We start from the raw sequence: 16,187 nt of genomic DNA on the forward strand, positions 1-16,187 counted from the left end.
AAAGATGAAAATTATATGTCACTTTAATGTAGCTTTAATTTAAAGTGTTAGGAAAAAATATACATATAAGTGTACAGAATATCTCAGTAATACTTTTGCACATAAAATCAACTTTATTCTCATTGTGGTTCAAAATGTTATCTCTCTGAAATGACATTTCAGGCAGTCACAATTCAAAAATTTAACAAGACTGCACATATTATAAGTAAAAAAAATGCAACTTGCATTCAATTAAATCAAGTTATCACCACAACAAAGAAATCCATACAAATTTATTTCCTCCTTTAAATAGAAATTTATACCCCAAGGAAGTGTTATAAAGGAAGTTTTGATATGATTTAATATAACTAAATGAGGGATTTTCTTTTAAATCATATGTCCTACATAAATGCTGTATATCTACAACTCTAAACACTGAAAAGATGGTAAAATACAAACAATTTTATTTGGGGGCAGAGGCAGCAGATTGGGGGAAATTTTCACTTTTTGAGAATGAATGTAGCAACTAACCGAAGTGTAAATATCATAAACACAACCTCTGGTAGTTATTCCAATCCAGAAACAGAAACATTACCTCCAGTTTAGAGTTGAGGAAAGGAAGATCACAGAGGTAAGTAAGTTGGCAAAAATATCACAGAAATTGTAAGAGCTTCATTCTACTCTAAGTCCATGTACCTCTTTTAATTTAGCTTTATATTACCATTATGGTAATAATCTTGTTTTAGTAGCAACCTATGATAAATGCTGCATGTGACCCAAGACAATTATACAAAATTAATTCTAGAATCATTATTTTGAGTGAGGTTGCTGTAATCTCAATTTGATTTAGAATCCTAAAATTTACAGTCAAATCAACTTTCACTGAGATACTTGCATCTTTTAATAGGTCCTAATTGAAAGCTAGATTTCCCTCATGAAAATTCAGCAAATGTAAAGTTACAATAGAAATTTACTATCTATTAACATTATAGATAAAGCATTGTGTTAGCTACTATAGAGTCGTACTATGGAGGAAGAACTATAATCTGTTACCAAGGAAATGATGAATTTATTAATTAAGCCAAATTTTTAACTGCTAATGTTTTTTTCTCTAGTGAGTTTAAAAATATCAATCTCCTTCAACTTCAACACATGGGAAATTTCAGTCAACAATGTATATCTACCTATCTGGTGAGGAAGCAGCAAAAAGTAACCAGTATTAACACAACTTTTAACAGTCATCTCAAATGCAGCATTAAAAAAAGCTGATAATATAAGGCTAAATTATACACATTTTATCTTTATCTTCTTACAGAGACTATATCGTACTGTGGTTTAGAGCACTGATACTAGAACCAGGCTCCCTGTTTAAAACAAAAAAGAAAAATCCCATTCTGATGTAATTAGCTGTGAATCTTGTACAAGTCAATTCACCTGTGTGCCCATTTCCATTTATGAAAGGGGGATAATAAAAGTTCCTATCCTACAGGAATACATGAGGCTTTAAGTGACTTCATATACGTAAAGGAATGAGAGCAGTGCCTGGCACACTCCATAAGTACTAATTGTTATTATCATAATCATCATTGCCATCATACTTGTTTGAAGGAAACTTTTCTAATTTCTTTTAAAAAATGCAGAGGTACTTAACTATTCTTAGTGTCTGTGTAGACTAAAGGTTGCTATTTAAGAAGGTAGTCAGGGTTGAGACATGTTTGGTAGATTGTCTGATAACCTAATTATTCTCTACATATCTCTGATCTCTTAAAATATATGACTTGAATGATAAAATAGTTTTGCATATAAGCATCAGAATTCCTCAAGTTTTCATTAGAAATTCTCAAGGTTTTCTTAGAACTCCTATCTATATTTGTATTAAAACCTTTATTAGTATTCTTTCTGCTAAAAGCCCCTGTTCTTCATTCTGTCCCTTCATCAGAATTGCAGACAGTATATTGTGTCTCCTGTTAATAGACAGTGTAAATAAGCTATCTTGGCATTAGGGTTTGGAAAGTTGTCAAGTAACAGACATGTAATTAACCTCACACAGTTTGAAGTGATTGCAAATTAAACTACCTGTTTACACAATAGAGAGCCATACTACACAGCAAATTTATATGTAATCATAGTAATAAAGATCTGATTATTGTTTCTAATTAGTAATTTAATTGCTAGAAATGAGAAACAAAATTCCTATTCTTGTAGCAAAGGAAAACAGGATTATTTACATTTTTCTTGATCTCCATTACTAAGTGCTGTTTTAAGTGCTTTGAAATTAACATGTCTAAATCTTAAACAACCTTGTCAGTACTCTATTTCCACTGAGACAAAAAATTCTAAGGCACAGTAAAAAGAAACTTGCCTAAGTGTACACGACTAGGAAGTTTTAAAGCTAGAATGAAATCCGGGTGGCTCCAGCTCAGGCGCTTGAACTCTTGACTACAACACACTGCTGTATTTCTGGAAGCTTTCATATCTGTAGTTTTATAAGGGCCCAAGGGGACAACACAACATGCAGCTCTCTGTTTGCAGAGCTTAACACAAAATCAATTTTAGACTACTGAAATCAACAGACTTTACTTCCTTAAGGCAATCCTCCAAGAATTTAAGGTACTCTGAAGGACAATCAGATTACTTTGCTAGTTAAATTCACAATGAGGTGCCTTAAAGCTCTTTGGAACTGGGAGTAGGACTAATAAATCTAACCTGGCACGTGTACAGTAGAAAGCCACTCCACCACCAAATAAAGGGGTGCATGGCAAGCAGGAGATGATGAGACATCTCATTCCAGGAAGCAAGGAAATGCTCAGGGCTCATGGGGTGTGTCAGAAAGACATGTGGGCCAGCTTTAACAAGATTGTTATGGCCAAATTTGGGGCAGTTGGAGCACGGGGAGTAACAACTTTGTAACATACTCTGTAAATAAAAATCTGTGAATCTACAGTGATACTAATAAGAATGAGAAGAAGGGCACTCCTTTCTCTGAGGTGGCCCACACTTTCTATGTAACCTTTTAATCTTAAACTTTCTCTCTCCAACCTTTTGGGGTGCCTCCTTGCTGAGGTTGCCTGCTGCACTTCTCTCTTAAAGTAACTTTAAATAAAACTTTTACTCTGCTTCAAAAAAAAAAAGAATGAGAAAAAGGTGTTAAAAACTAAAGGTTGTTTTTACAGATGGATGATGCAGCTGACTAGAATGACCGATTCAGAAAAATCACCATTTCCCACAAATTATTTAACAATGTCTCCATCAAGGATATCAGTGGACACCAAAACATCAGGTGAAAGGTGGTTGGAGAACAGGATTTTCAATGTCAAGATCACACACTCTTTGCAAGGGAAAAAATACACCTTCACTAATGATATCTGGGTTTATTCACCTTAACTTTAAAGATCAAATTTATCAACACTAATTATTAGAGGAGCTGACATTGTGTGTTCCTAATGTGATGCAATATGCAAGACAAAATTTATAAAGTGTTCTTGCTACAAATGTTTGGGCTGATGCTAATCTACCCTCTAAATGTAACAGTTTACAGGAAATACAGTAACTAAAAAAACAAGTAAAGAGGCTGTGAGGAAACAATCAGACAAATGCAGAACAAGGGACATTCTAACAGATGGATGGCCTGGACTCTTTAAAACATCAATGTCAGGAGGGAAAAACTGATCTATATTTAAAAAGAATTAAAATACACAAACTTCAAAAGAAATATATGAATTGTGACAGGTCCCTGGTTTGAAGGAAAAGAAGAAAAACACTGTCTCTTCAGGACAACTGGCAATATTTGAATATGGGTTGGATAGAACTGTTATAAATACTGTTATATATATTGTTAGGTACAATAACATTGTGTAAGAGCTAATTTATTCCACCTTTAGTGTATTCCTTACTTTTACAAGGTGCCTGCTAAAGGAGTACAGCATCATGTTTTCAACTACTTTAAAATATTTCAAACACAAAGAGTCTATGCATATCTATATGAATATATGTATATGTATATATATATATATATATATGTGCACACAGACAGTATGGGCACAAATACTGTAGAATGCTAATTTTTAAATCTAAGTCAGTGGCATATGGAGTGTTCATTTTACTATCCTTTCAACTTCCGTGAATGCTTGATATTTTTTCATTAATAAAAACTGGGAAAAAATAGGGACTGCTCAGGGAAACATCCTACTAATAAAGAGTAATAGCATTTTTGACTGTACAGTTAGGAGGGAAAGGAATGTTTTCTCTTCAATTTTCAATTAAAAATTAATAGTTACGGCACTATTCTTACACAGGGGCATACACAGGTCATATTAACCCGGATAGGGTCGAGTCACTGGGAAAGCACTCCATCTGAAATTAGGATACCGGAGTTTGAATTTTTGTCTTGCCACTTACTTGTGTACTCTCAATGGGAATGTCAGATTTTTTGGTCAAATGTGTGGCTTTGGAGAGGGCCAAAGGAGACAATAAGAAAGATGGCCCATGGCCGCCATCCAGCCACAGCAGCTGAATCAACTGAGGAATCACTGGGAGGACAAGTACTGCAGCTGGATCCACCTCACAGGCAGACTGATAAAAACTTTCATCTACACCAAGACTGAGACCTCACCTATTAAACTGCAATATCACCACCTACTCTTAAGTGTTATAAGAGTTTAATAAGATAAGGTATGCAAAAATATCTAGCACACCACCAGAAGAGAGTCAAGGCTAAAGAATGTTGACTAAGAATTTATTTGTGGTAAGAATTGCATTTGTGGTTGCCTACTGCAGCAAAAATGAAAGTTCCACGGCCAGGATCCTCCCCTGACCCTAGTTTCCTTGTCCACCATGCATGTGTAATGCTGGCAGGTGTAGGCTTGCACACGGTTGGCAATGAACTATTATTGACTCTATATAAAGAGCTCCACCACTGCTCTGGGCTGTGCGGTGGAGAGGCCTGGAGGCAGAACAGGACTTGCTGCATGTGCTCAACCTGCCAACAAAATAAAGCTGGGTAAAAGACCTTTTTACCCCCAACACTGTTGTTATTTGGTTTCACCTGAATCCAGAGTGAACTTGCCCAGGGCTGAAAGCCTCAGGTGAGACACCTGCTGGTAAGTAATTTTTCCTCTTCTTTGTTAACAGAACTCTGACTTTGTATGAGAGGGTGGGGAACGAAGTACTCAGTTAAAATATACCATCTTACTTGCAGCATATCATTATAGATATGAACGGCCATGTTTCTATCTATGCACTTCTTTTACATGAGGGGAGAAAAAAATTGGTTTTAAAGAATGCTCTGTCAGAATGCTAATTATTCACTGAACATATTGTTAAATCAAGGACATCAGAAGCATTTTATAAATCAATTTTTCCAAATATAGCTCATTAATTTTAAAACTCAAAGCATTTTTTGGATATCTTATTAGGTTATCCTTACACAAACACACTGTAACATCTATTATTATCTATGTACACTGCCGATCTAAACAACGGTTCTTAACCTGGAATCCATGGATTATTAATCCTTAAAAGTGTAAAAAACCTCATATTTTCAGAAATCAGAAAAAAGAGACAAATAAACTTGCTTACTGCATTTTTCACAGAACTAGAATAATCCTAAAATTTGTATGGAACCACAAAAGACCCCACATAATCAAAGTAATCTTGAGAAAGAAGAGTAAAACTAGAAGTATCATGCTCCCTGATTTCAAACTATATTACAGAAACACAGAAATAAAAACAGTATGGTACTGGCACAAAAACAGACATATAGACCAATGGAACAGAGAGTCCAGAAAAAAATCTTCACATATGTAGCCAACTAATTTACAACAAAGGAACCAGAATACACAATGGGGAAAGGACAATCCCTTCTATAAGCGGTTTTGGGAAAACTGGACAGCCTCATGCAAAACAATAAAACTGGATGAGTACCTTATCCCATACACATAAAAACAAACCTTAAAACGGGCTAAAGACTTGAAAGTAAGATGTAAAGCCATAAAATTCCAAAGAGAAAACACAGCAATAAGCTCCTTAATATTGGTCTTAGCAATAATTTTTTGAATCTGATACTAAAAGCAAAGGCAACAAAAGCACAAACAAATAGGATGGCATCAAACTAAAAAGCAAAGGAAACATTAAAAAAATGAAAAGGCAACCTACTGAATGGAGAAAATATTTGCAAATTATATTCTGATACAAAGTTAATGTCCAAAATATATAAAGAACTCAGACAACTCAATAGCAAAAACAAATCGGATTAAGAAATGAGCAAAGGATCTAAATACACATTTTCCAAAGAAGATGAACAGTTGGACAACAGGCCCATGAAAAGGTGCTCAGCATCAGTCATCATCAGGGAAATGCAGATCAAAACCTCAATGAGATATCACCTCACCTCTATTAGAATGGCTATGATAAAAAAGACAAGAAATAACAAATGTTAGCAAGGATGTGGAGAAAATGGAACACTTGTGCACTATGGATGGGGATGTAAATTGGTGCAGCCACTCTAGAAAACACTACAGAGGTTCCCCAAATCATACCATATGATTCAGCAATTCTACTTCTGAGTATTACCTGAAGAAGACAGAAGCACTAATACGAAAAGATATATTACCCCATGTTCATTGTAGCATTATTTACAATAGGCAAGACATGTATCCATAAAAGAATGAGTGGATAAAGAAAATGTGATATATTGGAATATTAATTAGTCATAAAAATGAATGAAACTTTGCCATCTACAACAACATGGATTGTTGTTGAGGGCATTACTCTAAGTAAAACAAATCAAAGACTAATATATTATATTAACATTTATATAGGGAACCTAAAAAAATATAAATACTGAGCTCATAGATACAGGAAACATATTAGTGATTGCCACAGGTGAAAAGGGAGGGTGGGGTGAAAATGGGTGAAAAGGGTCAGAAAGTACAAGCTTCCAGTTCTAAAATAAATAAGTGATGAGGATGTAATATACAGTATTGTAACTATAGTTGATAATACCATATTGTATATTTGAAAGTTGCTAAGAGAGATCTTAAGTTCTCATCACAAAAAAAAAGTTTTGCAACTACGTATGGTGACCTATGTTAACTAGATTTATTATAATGAGCATTTTGCAATGTATACAAATACCAAATCATTCCACTGTACATCTGCAACTAAATAATATATAAATTATACTTCAATTTAAAAAAAGAAATCATAACCTTAAAGGAGGTCTATGATCTGAAATATGAAGATCCAAGGATCTTTAAATATTCATATAAAAGTTAGGTTTAACAGAAGATTTTTAAGAACTTACTTCTCTATACAATATATACTTAATAATATCCTGGATCACCTTCTATCTCATAAATCAGTTCAACTAACTCCTACAGTTTAAACTAAAAGAGGTTAAAAAGAAAAGACCTTATGTTATCTAGTATTGAAATGTTCAAGAAACTATTGAAAACAAATCCAATAAAAATTTTGTGAATTCTACTACTTCTAAAACCACAGATTAAGAAGAGGATCCAGAAAAGTAACAGGAGATAGAAAATCTGTAAACTACAGTTTGTATGGAAGTGAAGGTGGACAGGAAGCTTATGAGAGATCTCACACCAGCACTTCTAGGAATCTAGGAAGGCCCAGCAGAAGCCCAGAAAAAGATCTTTAAGATCTTATAAATATGTATCACCTTTAAAAAAGAGTATACTTAAAGACGGAACTGAACAGGGCTTAGAGGCTTAAAGAAAGAAGGTGCACAAAGTACCTATGGGGACCCCTAGTGGGCAGATATCAAGAAGACCAGAAAAATACACCACCTATTAGTGAATGCATTAATTTGGAGGGCAGGTTTCTGAAGAGAAAACAGGAGAGCTATCCTGACCTAGTTTAACTTCTGAGAGGCAAAGGCGAGAAGGGCAAATGGGAGCCTTTTTTTTTTTTTTCTTTAAGCAAACAGTCCTTTTGCAAGTAATGACTCTATAGCATCTTACTACACTGATAGTGACTGCAATGGAGGGAGGGGGAACTTGATAATTTGGGTGAATATTGAAACCACATGTTGCTCATGTGAAACGTTCATAAGAATGTATATCAATGATACCTTAATTTTAAAAAAAAAGAAAGATAATAGTCCTTTTGGTAGCAATAGAAGAAAGAATCCCAGAGCTGTGAAATTTGGGAAGCTACTTAGCCCCTATCACTACTCCCCACAGGAACCTCTTGCTACTGATATCACAAATATCTATCTCATTAAAATAGGAGTAAGAAAAAAGGAACACAACCAGGAAGTGTCAAATTCCTGACAAAACTCATAAGGAGCCAACAAGCAGATGGAAACTTAACCTAACAAAAAGAACAAAAGTGAATAAGGAAATGGCACCAAAAGCACAGGCTATAACAAAATATAAATTTTATTTCATCAAAATTGAAAACTTTATGCATCAGAAGACACTACCAACAGAGTGAAAAGACAACCCACAGAAAAGAAAATATTTGCAAACTGGAGGTATGTCCAAGATGGCAGTGTGGAAAGAGGCTGGGCCCACCTCTTCTTACACCTTGAATCTACACTTACAGACAGAGCAATTCATCCTAAGAACAGACGCCTATGTGGACACCTTCTGCACAAGGAATAAAAAGACCACAAAAAAATGGCAGGAGAGGCAGACACAGTAAAAGAAGGAGACCCACCCCCATGTGGCCCTACAGTAAGGAGGGATATTGCTGAGCTAGTGGAGCACAGACTCACCTGCCCTGGGGCACAGAAAAAAAAGGTGCCAGTTGGATGGTTTAAATCTCACAACTATAATTGAAGGAAGCCAATTTTCAAAACTACCTATCAAATGTCAAGGGATGGCTGGAACTCTCTCCAGGACTAGAAGTATACAGGTGGATGCCACTCACTGTGTTTTCCCTCAGACACTGCTGGCATGGATGGAAGCAGGGTGAGTACCTTTGTTTACATTCCCCTGGACACTGCTGGTGTGAGTGGGAGCAGAGTAAGTGCCTTTGTTTACATTTCCCTCACATACTATTAGTGCACACAGGGCCACGGTGAGCTATATTGCTTATATTACCTTTGCATGTGGCTAGTGTGGACAGGAACAAAGTGAGCACCATTGTTTACATCCTCATGCATATTGATAGTGCAGACAGTAACAGGGTCAGGGTGAACACACCAGCTCCAGATATGACAGGGACAGCCTCCTAGCCCCTGCCATACCAAACATGCCTGTCAGAGATCCTGCAGTGGTACGAGCGCATTGTCTGCATGGATTGACCCACCACCCCTTCCATCCCTGGCTGCCCTGTTTACATGGCCTCAGACCAGTGCCAACCTGAGAGATCTCCAGACTATGCCCATCCACCCCTAGCCACAACATTAGCATGACCCAGGCTGGCACCCACCTGGAAGATTCCTTCGACAGTGCCCCTCCTACCCCAGTCATTCCATCAGAGAGACCCCAGCCTAGTGCTGACCCCAGACTGTGCCCCTTCAACACAAGCCACTCTGCCAATGTGGCCCTGGCAACCACACAGGAGATCTCAGCCCGTGCCCTTAGAGCCCTGGCACCAGGACACTCTCATCCATGCTCAGCTGGCCTCCAGCCAACCAGCTGAAACTGCCAGCCAAGCAAGCACATATGATCTACCAAGAAAATGTTCCTAGAGAAGGTCATGCCTTCAAGGCTGGGAGAGGTTCAGCCTGTTTGCCTAACCTATAAAAACAAACAGAGCAAATCAAACAAAATGAGAAGATATAGGCATATGCAGAAACAAAAGAACATAACAAAATTTCAGAAAAAGAACTAAATGAAACAGAGTTAAGCAATCTACCTGACAAAGAGTTAAAAGTAATAGTTATAAAAATGCTCACCAGACTTGAAAGAAGAGTGGATGAACTCACTGAGAATCTCTAGAAAGAGACAGAAAATAGAAAGAATGAAGAAATGAGGGATGAAGAATAAATGAAAGAAAAATATATCAGAGGTAATCAACAGCAGATACAGAATGCAGATAAATGGATCAGTGATTTGGAAGACAGAGTAATGGAAAGCATTTAAGCTGAACAGCAAAAAGAAAAATGAATAGAATGAAGTGAGGATAAGTTAAGGGAGCTCTGGGACAACAAATGTCCTAATATTCACATTATAGGAGTCTCAGAAGGAGAAGAGAGAGAGATGCGGGTGGAAAACTTATTTTAAAAAATAATAGCTGAAAACCCCCTAAGAGATGGAAACAGAAATCCATCAGATCCAGGAAGTACAGAGAACCCCAAACAAGATGAACCAAAGGAGGTCCACATCAAGATGCAACATCAAATGTTAAAGATCAAAGAGAAAATAGAATCTCAAAAGCAACAAGCGAAAAGAATGAGTTACCTACAAGGGAAATCCCCATAAAGCTATTTTTTGGCAGATACTCTACAGGACAGGAGGGAGTGGCATGATATATTCAAAGTGCTGAAAGAAAAAAAAACCTACAACCAAGAATACTATACCCAGCAAGGTTATCATTCAGAATTTGAAGGAGAAAGAGCTTCTCAGATAAACACAGGTTAAAGGAGTTTGCTACCATTAAACCTGCCTTATATGAAATGTTCATGGGTACAGACTATGTTGGAGATGATGAAAAAGTTCTAGAAGTGGATAAGGGTAATGGTTGCAAAACACTGTGAATGTACTAACACCACTAAATTGTACACTAAAAAATGGCTAAGATGCCAAATTTTATATATATTTTACCAGACAAAAAAAAATAGCTAATGAATTAGATAAAATAGCTAATGAATCAATATTGGATAAAAAGATACCACAAAGCAGAAACACAAAGTTTAGGGAAGAAATAATCAGTTAATAGGAGAATGTGAACTGGAAACTGGCAGAAATCATGAAAGGAATTACAGGAATAGACAAAAACAGTTCAGAAGCAAAGACTAAATTATAAAGAGCACAAAGGAGAACAGAAACCAGTGACTTCCCAATAAGGGGTATAGAGGCTATAAATGAGGAAAGCAAACATAATTAAATGTAAAAAAAAAACCCCACAGGATTTTAGATAACTAATAAAGCAGTTAAATGAACTCCAATATATGTGTTACTGGAGTCCCCAAAGAAGAAAACCAGAGAATATTAAAAGATATAATTCACAAAAACTTTGTTTAAGTAGAAGCCTTGAATCTACACTTTGAAAAGTCATATCTTAGACCCAGAATGGTCTACACAAAGATATATTCTCGGGAAATTGCCAGATCAAGAAGAAAGAACCCTTTAAGCAGCCAAGCAAAAATCATGTCATAATAAGAAAATAAGAGCTTCCATAAATTTATAGATTGCAGTTTAACTTTGGAAGACAATGGAAAGATACTTAGAATTAACATATCACTGGGGAGACTTTGGTGAAGAGACCAGCAAAGAAATTTTCAAATATTTAAAATAAATTTAAAATTAAAAAATTTAATTTTAAAAGTATAAACATGTTATGTGAGGAAGGAATGAAGAACCTGAACAATTACACTCAAAAGCAAAGACTTGGGATTGAGACATTTCCAGATTTTAGAAGAGCTGCCAGGTGGTCCAGAGGACAAAACCAGTATGTGAATGGTAGTTACCTGGAAACAGACTTTAAGACATATAAAGTCGAAATAGCAGTCACTTCTAAAGATGGAATAGATTTTCTCTGAAAGTAGTGAAGTTTCTAGAAATCAAAGACAGGCAAAAACAATGTGATACTATTTGTCATCCTTTATACTCATGGAATTTTTTTTTTTTAAGGAAAGAGAAAACGTTAAGAAGAAAAGAGATAGGCTGTACAGTGATTCAAATATCTGGAGGGCAATTTGGCAACGCCCAAACAAAGCTGGGGCTTCTTCTCAGGCTGTCCTCCTACTAGCCAAGTCTCCAGAGAAGGGCAAGTAACATTGAGCAAGACTCTTATCTAATACAAATGGGACCTCTAGATATTCACAATACACTGTTATCTGGGGGAAAAAGAATGCGATTAAACTAATGTCAGGTATAACCTGTTTTTATAACTTTATATGCTTATAGGAAAAACTATAGGACATAAACAAATATAGTATGTGTTTATTTCTGGGTTATGGAATCTTAGATTATTATTTTCTCCCTTTTTTACTTATTTGTACTTCCTAAGTTTTATACACCAGATATGTATTACACATGTATTACTATTTCACCAAAACAAATTAAAGATTATAAAATATTAAACTTTCTACATAAAAGAAAATCAAGAACTATTGATGATAACAAGGTCCACAAATCCTCTCATTAAAAAAATAAAAAACTTGGCAAAATTGTTAAAACAACCATTTCAAGGGCTCTGGACATTAACCAAAGGCAAACACAAATTGAGAAACATTTATCCATGAAAAACTGATTAAGTTTAATTAAGAACAGTGAGAATTTATGGCACTTGCCTGGGCCTGCTCCCATGCCCTTCCACCTCCCATGCCAAGTTAGCACAACAGTGCTAACACAGGGAACAAGCTGTGAAAACCAGCAACCTCGGTTCAGGCTGAATGATTTGGGAGAGAAAACAAAAACCTCCACACCAGTGGATCATATATCTGATATGGGCTTGTATCAAGAATATATAAAAAGAACTCTTACAACTCAATAAGAACACAACCAAATATAGACATGAGCAAAGATATGAGCAGACATTTAACCAAAGAAGATATACAGACAGATAACACATATAAAAAAAAGTCTAACATCATTAGTCTTTAAAAAAAGAATAGCAAATTCACTAGAATGATTATAATTTTAAAAAGACTAACAATACCATATGCTGGCAAGGATGTGGAGAAACTAAAATTCTCACACATTGATAATAGGAATGTAAAATGGCACAACGACTTTGGAGCAGTTTGGCAGTTCTTAAAACATCAAATATAAATTTACCATATGATCCAGTAATTCTACTTCTAAGTGCCTACCCAAGAAAAATGAAAATACATGTTCAAAGACTTGTAAATGAATGTTCACAAGCAGCATTTATATAATCAAAACTGGAAGCCCAAATGTCTATCAATTAATGAATGGATTTAAAAGATGTGATATATCATAAGAATATATTTTGCACCAATAAAAAGGAATGAAATACTGGTACATGCTACAACATAGATGAATCTCAAAAATACTATTCTAAGTGAAATAAGCCAGTCATAAGAGAACATGTATTCGATGATTCCATTTATAGCAAAGGTCCAGGAAAGATAGATGTACAGAAACAAAGTAAATTAGTGGTTATCTGAGATTAGGGGAGTAAAGGAGGACATATGGTGGGAATGGGAACTAACTGTAAATGGCCATAAAGGATCTTTCTGAGGTGATGGAATATTCTAGAACTAGATTGTGGTAATATCTGCAAAACTGGTGAATTTACTAAAAAATATTGAGTTATACACTTTCAATGAATACGTTTTATGGCAGGTAAATTATACTTCAAAAGACCTTTTAAAAACACAGAAGAAAGTCAAAAAGTACTTGGTAATTTCCTGCCAAAATAAGACTATGTATCAGTAGAAAGAATATACTGAAATTAATCTATTTTTAGAACATTCCACATTCTTCATTATAATAGCACACTATTATCCCTTTTCAATAATTCTAGATGAAATAGGTAAATTCAGGGGGGCAGGCAGTCACTTTAAAGCAATTACTGCTGTAACACTAAAGTATTAAAAACCTGAAAGCACAGAAATCTTCATATACTTAGAATCCCTTAGTTATTTGTAGAAAAGGGAGATAGCTCTTAATGCCACTACCGTTAAACCTTTCCTTCATCATTGTTGGCAGTCTTAATATAGCCAAGGAGGATTTAAATAGATGAGAACCATCTAACAGGAGGTTACTATGAATCAAATTTGAAAAATGCTCTTGGAAACGCTATTCTTGCCATTGTTTTTCAACAAGTTTAGCGGAATGTAAATTCAAAAACAGTAGATTTTTTTTTTTAAGTTACACAGACTCATTTAAGGCTAAAGACCTAATTCAGTAAGAAGAGCTACAGTGTTACACGTATTTTGTTTTTGGAAAAATTACAACTCAAAAATGAACACATTCAGGAAAGCCAAATGTGCTTAAAACTAATGCAACATACATATAAGTACTTGCAGGCCTACATGATTTATTTACAACATAAACAATAGAAGTAAAAGTTCCTATAAGAGATTATTATTTAATGCTAACTAAAGCTAATTTGTTAAATAATAAAGGAATCTCTGGACATTAAAAATGAAAAGTAAATTAATTGGTTATAAGAAATTTTTATCAAAATTCTCCTTGAACAACTTTTTCTTCTAGTCTATCTTTTCCACTGCTACTCTTTACAAATATTTTTCCTAGAATGAACCATTTGAGTTCTATTGCATAATTTATGTTTTACTCAGTGAAATGGAATAGAAATTTAGCAGTTTTATAACAATATACTCTAATTTCTTCATTAAAAAAACCTGTTTTTACAGCTAATAAGACTCCATTTATCATTTAAAATGTTAGCCTCCCCTGGGAACCTAGTTTTATGATTACAATTCTGGAATCCTGCCTTCAGCTTTGGCTAATCATGCAATCCTCCAATGAAGCTCTAATTGAAGCAAGTATAGAGGGAGAAGGTATTTGTGTGTTAACTTTCCAACAGTCCAACAAATGAAAAGGTATAATGGGCTGAAACCTACAAATTCTAAAGACATAATGACTCAGGAATCCTAGAATTGTGCAAGGGCATCTCACCTTATAACTCTAACTCCATGACAGAATACCTATGATGAGCTGACCCATGACCACGCAGCCTCTTCTTACTTTTGGTGACAGGGCACTGACCACCTCACAAGACAGCCATCCCAAGTTCTAGCCACTAGCATCCTCAGACACTTTTTTCTACTGGGTTGAAACTGCCTCTCTACCTTCTTTCCTGAACTAGGTCTGTCCTATAAATTTGCAGGGATAATCTGTTTCCTTTATAGTAGTCCCTCCTTATCCAATTTCACCTTGTGTATTTTCAGTTGCCCACCATCAACTGAAATCTGGGAACAGATGCTCTGCTTTCTAAGGTATGGTCAGAGGTCAGCAGTAGTTAGTAGTAGCCTATCACTGTCACAATGTCTGCATATTTACCTCATCACATGGGCATTATCTCACATCATCACAAGGTTGAGCCCAGTACATTATGATACTGAGATAGAGAGGCCACTTTCACATAACTTTTATTACAGTGTATTATATGATTGTTCTACCTTATTATTATTGTTAATCTCTTACTGCTCCTAATTTATAAGTTAAATTTTATCAGGTATGCATGTTTAGGATAAACATAGTATACAGAGTGCTCAGTACTATCTGCAGTTTCAGGCATTCACTGGGGGTCTTGGAATGTATCCACCCACAGATTGGGGGGGCCATTGTATATATTAGACAATTTCAAGGAATTTACATATTTCAATATATATCTGTAAAAGTACTAAACACATTTAATATTTATTGGCTTTATGCTTGTAAACCAACTTTTTATTTCTCTTAGAGCTACCATTCCCTATTCTTTGAGCATCTTTATTTTTTATTAATTTTAAAATTTATTAAGAATATTATATGCATTTGATCAAAAACATACAAGCATTTCAAGTGAAAAATTTATCTCAGACCCAAAGGTTCTTGAGTTTCCTTGCAGAAATTTTCTATGTATAATTAAGCATATATACAGATGTATAGTCCTCTTAAAAAGGCAAATGTAACTATACTATTTCTGCACCTTGTTTTTGCTACAAGCTGTGAACAATTGATCAATTTTGGAGGTCCATGTTGAATTCACTGTCAGTGTTACATTATATAGAGATAATTTTTCTGTAGGATTTCTAGCTTGGGCCCTCTTTAAAAAGATATTCTTTGACCCAAAATTATAATTTTTTAAATTCACACAAGTATCTTCTAGTATTTTTATAGTTTCACTTTGATATTTATGTATTTGACCCATCTATAGTCTAAAGAGTAAGGAAGAAATCCAGAAATCATTTTTCTCCGAGTGGCTAGCCATTATTATTGAACTGTTTCAAATTCTATTATTTTATTATCTGAAATGTTAGATCTTCCACATTTAAGTCTTAAAAGAGTAGCTGTAAGAATTTAAAATTATAAAATAAAATCATAGTATCTTCTCCCATAAACCATTCATTTAAAATTAAATCCTTAAAAATCTCCAATCTG

General features: G+C 35.0%; 1 protein-coding gene across 11 annotated transcripts in view; it reads right to left on the minus strand.

Annotated features, from left to right (window-relative positions):
* FAM13A (family with sequence similarity 13 member A) overlaps window positions 1-16,187 on the minus strand; it is a 354,285-nt gene that overhangs the window by 299,003 nt on the left and 39,095 nt on the right. The gene's annotated exons all lie outside the window — the stretch shown is intronic.

Source organism: Manis pentadactyla, chromosome 5 (assembly GCF_030020395.1).
Source record: "Manis pentadactyla isolate mManPen7 chromosome 5, mManPen7.hap1, whole genome shotgun sequence".
Taxonomy (NCBI): Eukaryota; Metazoa; Chordata; class Mammalia; order Pholidota; family Manidae; genus Manis; species Manis pentadactyla.